Genomic DNA, 8,809 nt, shown 5'->3' on the forward strand with positions numbered 1-8,809 from the left:
ACCAATTGACATTGGTTCAGGAAACTAAACTAAATAAATCTTTGAGGTAATACTTATGTCATTTAATGAAGCAGCAATACAAAAAGGAACAATTCACCAGTCAAAGGAAAACAAACAGCCCAATACCAATACACAAAAAGAAAAAGACAAGGTTTAAACAACTTTCCGCATTAAATCAGCAGACAAAAATAGCATGAACTAAAAGAAACCAAACATATACCAGGGATAAACTCTGGTACTCCGAAAGGGTAGGGTGTTCTTTTTTCACTGGTTGTATCCAACATGCCATTTTAGATTAAAATGAGGCCGCATACGGTGATATCATCAACAAAGAAACAAGAAAGATATTATGGCATCGGGAATTGTAATATTGTGTTTGCCTAATATTCCATATTTTTCAACAGACAGAAAGACATGAAACTAATCTACATAACATTATGTTATTCAAAACTATCATTTGAAAGAATGAAAATATTGATAAAGTCTAATATGGATTCAAATAAATCTATCTATTCTTCACAAATATCATACACTATGTGGATTTCAGTAATATTGTTAAGGATAGTGAGAAGTGCCACGTGTCGAGCAAACCTTTTTGAAGAAGACGTTCCTGTTCAAGAGATATAAGTTCAATCTAATATTAATTAACATATACGTAAATCAAAACGAAATAATTAACATTAAAAATAACTATTGGTCCAAAAATGCATCGGGACAAGAAATCTGAAAAATATATCGTGAGAGAGACAAATGAACTTACTGTATATAACAGGTACCATTTCGTATTTATATATAAACGTTAGGGTATGCAGGTATTATTTCAACTTTTAATGAATAGCTAAAGTACAGAATAAGAACATTTGAATTTCCTTTCATGGCAACAGTTCATTCCTAGTTTTTGGTGGGGTTCGTGTTGTTTATTCTTTAGTTTTCTATGTTGTGTCATGTGTACTATTGTTTTTCTGTTTGTCTTTTTCATTTTTAGCCATGGCGTTGTCAGTTTGTTTTAGATTTATGAGTTTGACTGTCCCTTTGGTATCTTTCGTTCCTCCTTTGGCTAACTGGGCTGGTGATAACCTTTTCGACAAATACTGGAATCGAACCAAAGGTTGTAAAAACTACGTAAAAATACCACATATATTTCATTATAAAATAAAGTTGTGCATCCATATAATATTGCAGTCTCGGCGCAAACTATTTCTCCAAAGTAACTTTATCAAGACTATGAATATACTTACCTTTCAAAACGCATTACCGCTTTTCCATTTACCATTTATATCTTAGACCTACGCAGAGTTTGAATGTAATTAATAAGGAAAGCTTCTGATCAAAATATCTCCTTATCATTATGTCTGTCATATGGCAGTCTCTTTTCTAAGCACTTTTCGATTTACATTTATTCAGTGACATTGGATAGACACTATTCCAATGTTGAAGGGACATTATTGTTAGGTTGCAGACTCATTGACGAATACTCATATAAATATAGGCTGATATTAAGGGTTGAAAGTTTCATCAAATTGAAACTTGTAATGACTGGCTTAGCATCCCACTTTTTAGCAGTTGTTTATAATTCTGCTTTGTTGAAAACATAAGATCAGCAGCAAAAACTAATAAGATTGTATAATGTGACATTTACTAAGTTCCATCAGCAAAAAAATGTTAAATATATGGTTATCATATGACAGTCTGTGGTCAGGCACTTTACAACTGGAATAATACGCTATGTCACCATTCATATGTCTCAGCCATGCTTAACATCTATTCAATATGATATTTTTAGTAACGATTTATCGTCACATGGTAAACTGCTATTCAATAGGTACATACATGTACAGTTACAGATGACTATGAATCCATTAACAGATCATTTATGAACTAACAATTTAAAATCAAGGATGTATTATTTCTAAAGGCTCACCTTACTTCAAAACAGATTGTATGTCGAAATATCAAGATCAGTGTAATTGAATTAATTTGATGATGAAAAAGTCATTTCTGCAAAAATTATCTAAAATAGCAGACATATTTCTACAGCAAAATTAACATGATTAATGTAAGAATTAAAACCAAACAGTTTTTTAATATCTATATGATATGTGTATCTAGGTTATTTCCTTTGAGAAATCTTATGGAGTATTTTGGTCTTATTCTGTGCAAATATTTTTTTTTTAGATAAGTCTAGTATGAAATTAAATAAAGAGGAAAACTCCATTGGAAACTTAAATCAATAATGCATGTATGGTAGAAGGGACGTTTTCACTTAGTCTTTAAAAAAATATATAACATGACAGCCAGAAAAAAAGCCTTCATCACGGAGTCTTGATTTGATCTGGTCCTTAGTGAATCTCCACTTGAAGCTTTGAATACGTTTTCTAAAATGTATTATTTTTATTATGTTGTATTTTTAACCGCACTTATATTTTAATCGTCGTTATTTTAAATTAGCCAAGACTAGATATATTGTCTATTTTTTCAATATTGTGGCATTAAAAATGTTCGGTTGCTTAGTCGATTAGTGTAAATAACAAATTGAAAACAACACATTTAATAATTTCTTGCGTCCGAAGCGCTTTTATGGATTTACCTTCATTAGGAACGCTCAAAGCCAAAAACATTTGAAATTCCGAAGATGGATAAAGCATCGAAAATCATTGAAGAGCTATTAGTCAAAAATACCTAAAATAAATAGCCAAATTCATCTAAAGCCAACTTTGCTTGAGGGAGTTGAAACCTTAGTTTCATAATAATGTCAAGATTTATAAACGGACAATTTTAGTAAAGTTTGTTTAATCATGTCAGTACCGTAGCGCTGACTACTGAGCTGACGATACCTTCGGGGACTGATAGTCCACCAGCAGAGGTATCGACCCAGTTAAAAATTGAAAACAACACGTTTAATAATTTCTAGCATCAAATGTAGTAGTTTGTTTTTTTATAACAAATATGATGACGATGATGATGATGTATTCTCTGCTTGACAAATCACGTTTGCAATAACATGTATATTAACACATTTTTTTCAGAATTTGTAAAAGTTTATTTTTTAAATATTTGTATATGTAATATAATATTATGCGACATCTTGCATGTCAAGAAAACATAATATGTAAGCATTGTCGCATTTAATTACATATTTTCATAATGATACATAAATTAACTTATGAATGTAAAATGATGTAATCTCATTCTTGAAAGTACAACATCTTTAAGTTAAAATGTTTAAAATGTATGAGAGATGCTGATATATCAATATAGTTTTAGCTTTCACAACTTCCGTTTCTATATTTGTTGGCGTTTGCTTTTGTTGCAGTTCAGTGCAAAAAAAAATAGAAATACTTAAAATGACGGGAATACATATAGTGATGCATTTGTCAAGACCGGTAACGATTTCAAATTTCGTAACCTCCAGTTTTACAAAGTTAATCACCAAAGCCTTATCAACACACACGTGATCTTGTAAACAACACTATTGAAATACTATACTGAAGACACATGTGGTGTTCATTTGCAGACTATTTGGTGAATATTATATAGATGAAAGGAACACTCAGAGGGCTAACGTTTTATCAAAGTAATATGCATGATGGTCATATTCCAGTTTCTCTTCAAGCGATTTGCGATTGACATAAGCGACATGTTAAAAGACATCTTCTGCTTTACTTGCCGCTTCTTTTTCGTATATTGATCTATATATAAGCAACACTTAAGGGTCAAATTCTCTTTAAACTGATATGTTATTTTTACAATCCAGTCTCTATATCTGTTTATACACTTTACACAAAAACGATAGTATATAGCAACATACACCTAATCGCTATTACCGGCTGACCCGATAATCTGTCCTGCTTGAACTATTGGTGTTATACAACAATCACGTTTTCTTTTTGGCATCAGATATTTTGTATAATGATGTCAAATTTTCACGGGAACCTGTATGATGTTTAGTAATGGCGAAAAAATAACGATAAGGTGTATGTATAAGCGAAGCCAAATATTTATACAATATGACTTTCACTTAATTTAAGTGATGACTGTTTTTCAAATCGTTGACAATAGGCACATACAATAAGAAGCTCTGTTCAAATACGTCAACATAGCATTTATAAATTGTTTATCTTAAAAACCGTTGATATTGCATGTTCAATTGCCCACCTTATTGTATATAACATTGTTAAGATCAGTTTAAAAACGAAGTTAGATGGTACTGAAAATGTGAATAATGTAAAAAAAAAAGTTGAAAAATAGTAATATAAATGACAGGGTTGGAAACTTTTATTTACGTAGTACAAATCACAAATCTCAAAAAAATATTTTAATGAGGAAACTCCTTTTCGGGGATACTTGTTGTATATTACCAAAAATTACAAATTTTGTTTTTTGAACATTTATCTTACAAAACTGCATGTACTGTTAAAATTTTCTGCCATTTTAGCAAATATTCGTCATTGTTCACGTACGTTTGTCATACACTTATCCAGGAATTACCCTTAACCCGGAAATTAAGTATTTCTTTTTAATTAGATTTACAATTTATTAATAAGTATTTATTGGTATAGAGTATTTCGATTATTTTGAATAATGCACTAATATTTAAGTAATTGTTCTTTGCAAAGGGAGAATATATTAAAAATTTAATTTCATGGAATGGGAGACAACTGCAACTTATTACTCTTAAACGGAAACGCGTTTACTCTTATCCAGAAAATGTAATGTTATATTATTGACTTATTGTTAACACAGGAGAGCATTTCCAATATTTAATCAACTAAAAATAAATAGATGTAAATGAACAGTCAGAAGTAATTTTATTTTCTCAATAAACTTGTAGCTTTAAAGTCGACGGTAATTATTTTTGTCATTTTCATCTATAATGAGACAATCATTTGATTTCTTTTTTTTTGGAGAAGGGGGGGGGGGTGCAAAAAAATTTAGAAAAATATACCCTTGCCTGGCCAAAACAAACATAGTGCAGGAAACAGTTGTGGTCAAAAGTGGAAATATTGTTTCGGCCAACAAATGTAAGCGTGCATAACTTTATGATAGATTACAATGAATAGACAATCTGCAAATACGACCACTTATAGTACGGTGACCAGACCCAATATTTTTAAAATTTAATCGTCAAACATACTATATGGCTATATCATATATCATTGGATTCAGAAAAATTAGTACTTTTGGAATATCGATGTCGTCAAAAAGAAATGTGGTAACAGTTTTGCATAAATTAAAGTCAAAGATCAACATACTGTTTTTTTTTCTTTTTGTATCTTAACAATTGAAAGATATCAGCAGCATTTTGTGTTAAATTTCAAATCAATTGAAAATGAATTATCTCGAAAATGTAAAAAAAAGAGGAAAATATTACTTAGTAATCGGTTAATTCTGAAAATTGGCGTTTTTCAACACTTGTTCTATTATACAAGATCAATACAAATTCCGTTAAAGTTACAGTAGTTACCTAGCCGGGTGACATTCATCCTCAGCAATAAAAGATAAATATTGTTTTCAAGTAAAGCCTTCTACTTTAAATGTTTATTTTGAAAAAGCTCATGCATGTAATTCATTGCAACCAAAAACCACTAATTAGCTCGACGAACATTAAAAAATCCAATCAAAATTATCAGAAAACAGATTTCATCCAGGAGTATCTTCTGATTCATCTGTCAAGGAATTTCTATGCCCTTTAAAATAAACGGGGTGTAATAAAATAATTAATTTTCGCCAACCGTATTCTAAAGGTGACGAAACAGGGGGTTTAGCAATGTTTTATGCGGTCAAAATTTACGCTTCACAGAGAGGTAACCTGACTAAACATACTTTTTTACTGGTGGCAAGCTTGACGCGAATTTTATTAATATCGTGATGGAATGATTTAAAGAGATCATTCCTCAGATCATACATCTTCGAAACTAAATTCTTACACAAACAAGGGCTTCATCTTCGTCAGTACTCCCAAAACTCTGTAACTACAATAGTCGTGTGTGTCCTTTCAAGTCTTTTGTAAAAACAACTCAAACGAGAAAACTAACGGCCTCATTTATATAAAAAAAATGAACGAAAAACAAATATGTAACACATAAACAAACGACAACCATTGAATTACAGGCGCCTGACTTGGGGCAGGAACATACATAAATAATGTGGCGGGGTTAAACATATTAGCGGGATCCCAACCCTTCCCCCTAACCTGGGACAGTGGTATAACAGGACAATATAAGAACGAACTATAAAAATCAGTTGGAAAAGGCTTAACTCATCAGATGGACAAAAATACAATTGGACGTAGCCGGTTACTTGTACATCCAAGCAACAAAAAGACACTAGGAACAGATCTGAGAGTACTCGCAGTTATCTGACAACTAGTTCAAAGCCACCAACAACTAATAAATCATTCATGTAAGACTAAACTAGCAATCCGTACACATCCAACTGCGCATACAACTCGCATGCATGTGTCATTTGTTTGCAGTAGTGAACACACAGAACAATCAAACCCGTATCAGAGGTCCTTAGGATTATTCTGTCGCTCTTTCCCTTTTCTGTTAACTTCATGTCAAAGTATAAGGCACTAATTATCATGCGAGTATTGGCCCTTGGTGAGTGCTAAGCAAGTTACAACAGTCATTAATATTATTGTCTGAAATAACTTCGACAATTTCGGATTTACAAACGTACCAGCTGAGTAAAGCTCACTATAAGGTGGAATCATGGGAGATTTGTCATAGTTTTAAAAAAGAAAAACTACCAAAGAAATTAGGGAGAGCCTGTTGGTTTTCTTTAACAGAAAGAAAATTCTTCCAGTCAGTATCCTTCTCCCTTCAATAATCTGATTCACTTTGGTTACAGGTGTACTCTTTGTGATGCTAAATCCTTTTCAACAGACAACTTTATTGAGCTTTTCATATCGTAGCGGTAAAACTATGTCTGCTACAGTGTGCGATAGCGAAAAGCATTGGGTCATATTTTTATAATAGTCGCCTGCAAGGTCACTATTTCTTTTGCTTTTTTGTTATCATCAATACATTTAAGCAATGCCATACCACCTCTCAGACTGGTGTAAGTTGTGAGTGATGGGCCAAAGGAAGGTAGGGAAAGTGCACACGAGGCATCATAATTGAATTGGTTCACCAAATCAGGTTCAACAAAAGACCAATACTCTACAACACATTGCTGGCAGATTCCATCTTTTAGTCTTTCAACAGAACTTAAGAAGTAACGTTTACTCTTTACAGTAAAGGAGGTGACTGATTCAGTACTTATTCTCTGTCATACGATACAGTTTTCAAAATTAAAAGCCATGTGTTGCCTTTTTTTTAACTACTAGAACCTAATCGTAAAGGACTTCCTAGTTCAAACATTTTCCAGATAATTATATGTCCAAATTCAGACTTGGTTCTTAATTTTTGAAATGTATAAAAAGAAAAAAAAACCATATCAAATAAACATACGAAAATATGAAATCTTTTAAAAAGACATAAAAAAAACACGATAACCAACACGAAATGGGACCATAAACGATCCAAAAAAAATCGAAATGAACAAATGTTAGCAATGAAAAATCGTTGTGATTCAAAATATAATTTATAGATTAAAATAATAGTATCGGTCCGGTTCAATTTTTTTTACAAGTCGAATTTCAAGTGGAAAACCTGTATCTTCAATTTGTAGTGTATATTTTGTTTCAATGCACAAGTTGAAATAATGCTTCTGAGATAAATGATTTTGAAAGTGTTGTTTAATAAAGGTTTGAAATATCATATAAATGTTGTTTATTTTACATTTTGGGTAAAAATAAATGATGAAAATGAATTGAAACGTACTCTATTAAATGCAAAATATTCGTAGTATTCAATTTTTACAAAAACTCCTCAATAACGGATTAATTTTGCTAAACTTTGTTTGAAATCGTTAAAATAATGTGTTACAACAATGTATATAACAACAAAAAGTATATCCCGAATGTTCTTTTAGAATGTAGGCCAAAAATCTTTTGAAAGTATTTTTTTCTTTAAAGTAAGGGAACGAACTTCAAAGCCCATTTTACAAAAATTGCACCGTACGATTTTTTGACGACAAGTCAAAATGTAAAGTGTAACCTTTGAACTACCAATACTGTGATTTACAGCCGTATAGTCCGAATGACGATTAAACTCCTTAAATAAGCGACTTTTCCTTACTTGGTCACCGTACTATTAATTTGATCTTTAGAAGATGGCTGTCTCAATTGGCATTCATACCAATGCTCAGAATAACAATTTCGACTTATTTACCCTTTACACCTAATAATCAGATGGCTCTTTGAATGACTCCTTTCAAGATTGTCCCCCTAAAATGATGATTTTTGACTTGTTCGCGAAGTGTGCCTTTTATTTAGAAAATTATGATTGGTTGGAACTATAAACAATCAACAATAAATCAAGGCTAGTAATATAAATAAAACAAAATAAAACCTGTTAACACTCCTCATAAATTATTTTACGTATTCAAGTCGCAATTATATGGAAAATATACAATCTGTTGATCCTATAAGCTCCGTTTAAAAATACGCGTTCGAAATAGGAAACAATTTGATGCATATATACATTTACAAGACTACCTTATTAATATTTAGAATATACTTTCAATTGAATTAGTCTGGCTTAAGTGTACAATGTTTTTTATTTTGAATGTCAGTACTCTTAGCCCGTCAATATTTTTTTTTTAAAGAAAAGTACATGTATGATTAAGTAAGAGTTGATAGTTTCTTTGCTGCTGTTGTTTTTCTCTCCTTTCTTTCTGAATGAATCAAAGTCCCTGGTATACT

The sequence above is a fragment of the Mytilus edulis genome, chromosome 7, assembly GCF_963676685.1.
Source record: "Mytilus edulis chromosome 7, xbMytEdul2.2, whole genome shotgun sequence".
Lineage (NCBI taxonomy): Eukaryota > Metazoa > Mollusca > Bivalvia > Mytilida > Mytilidae > Mytilus > Mytilus edulis.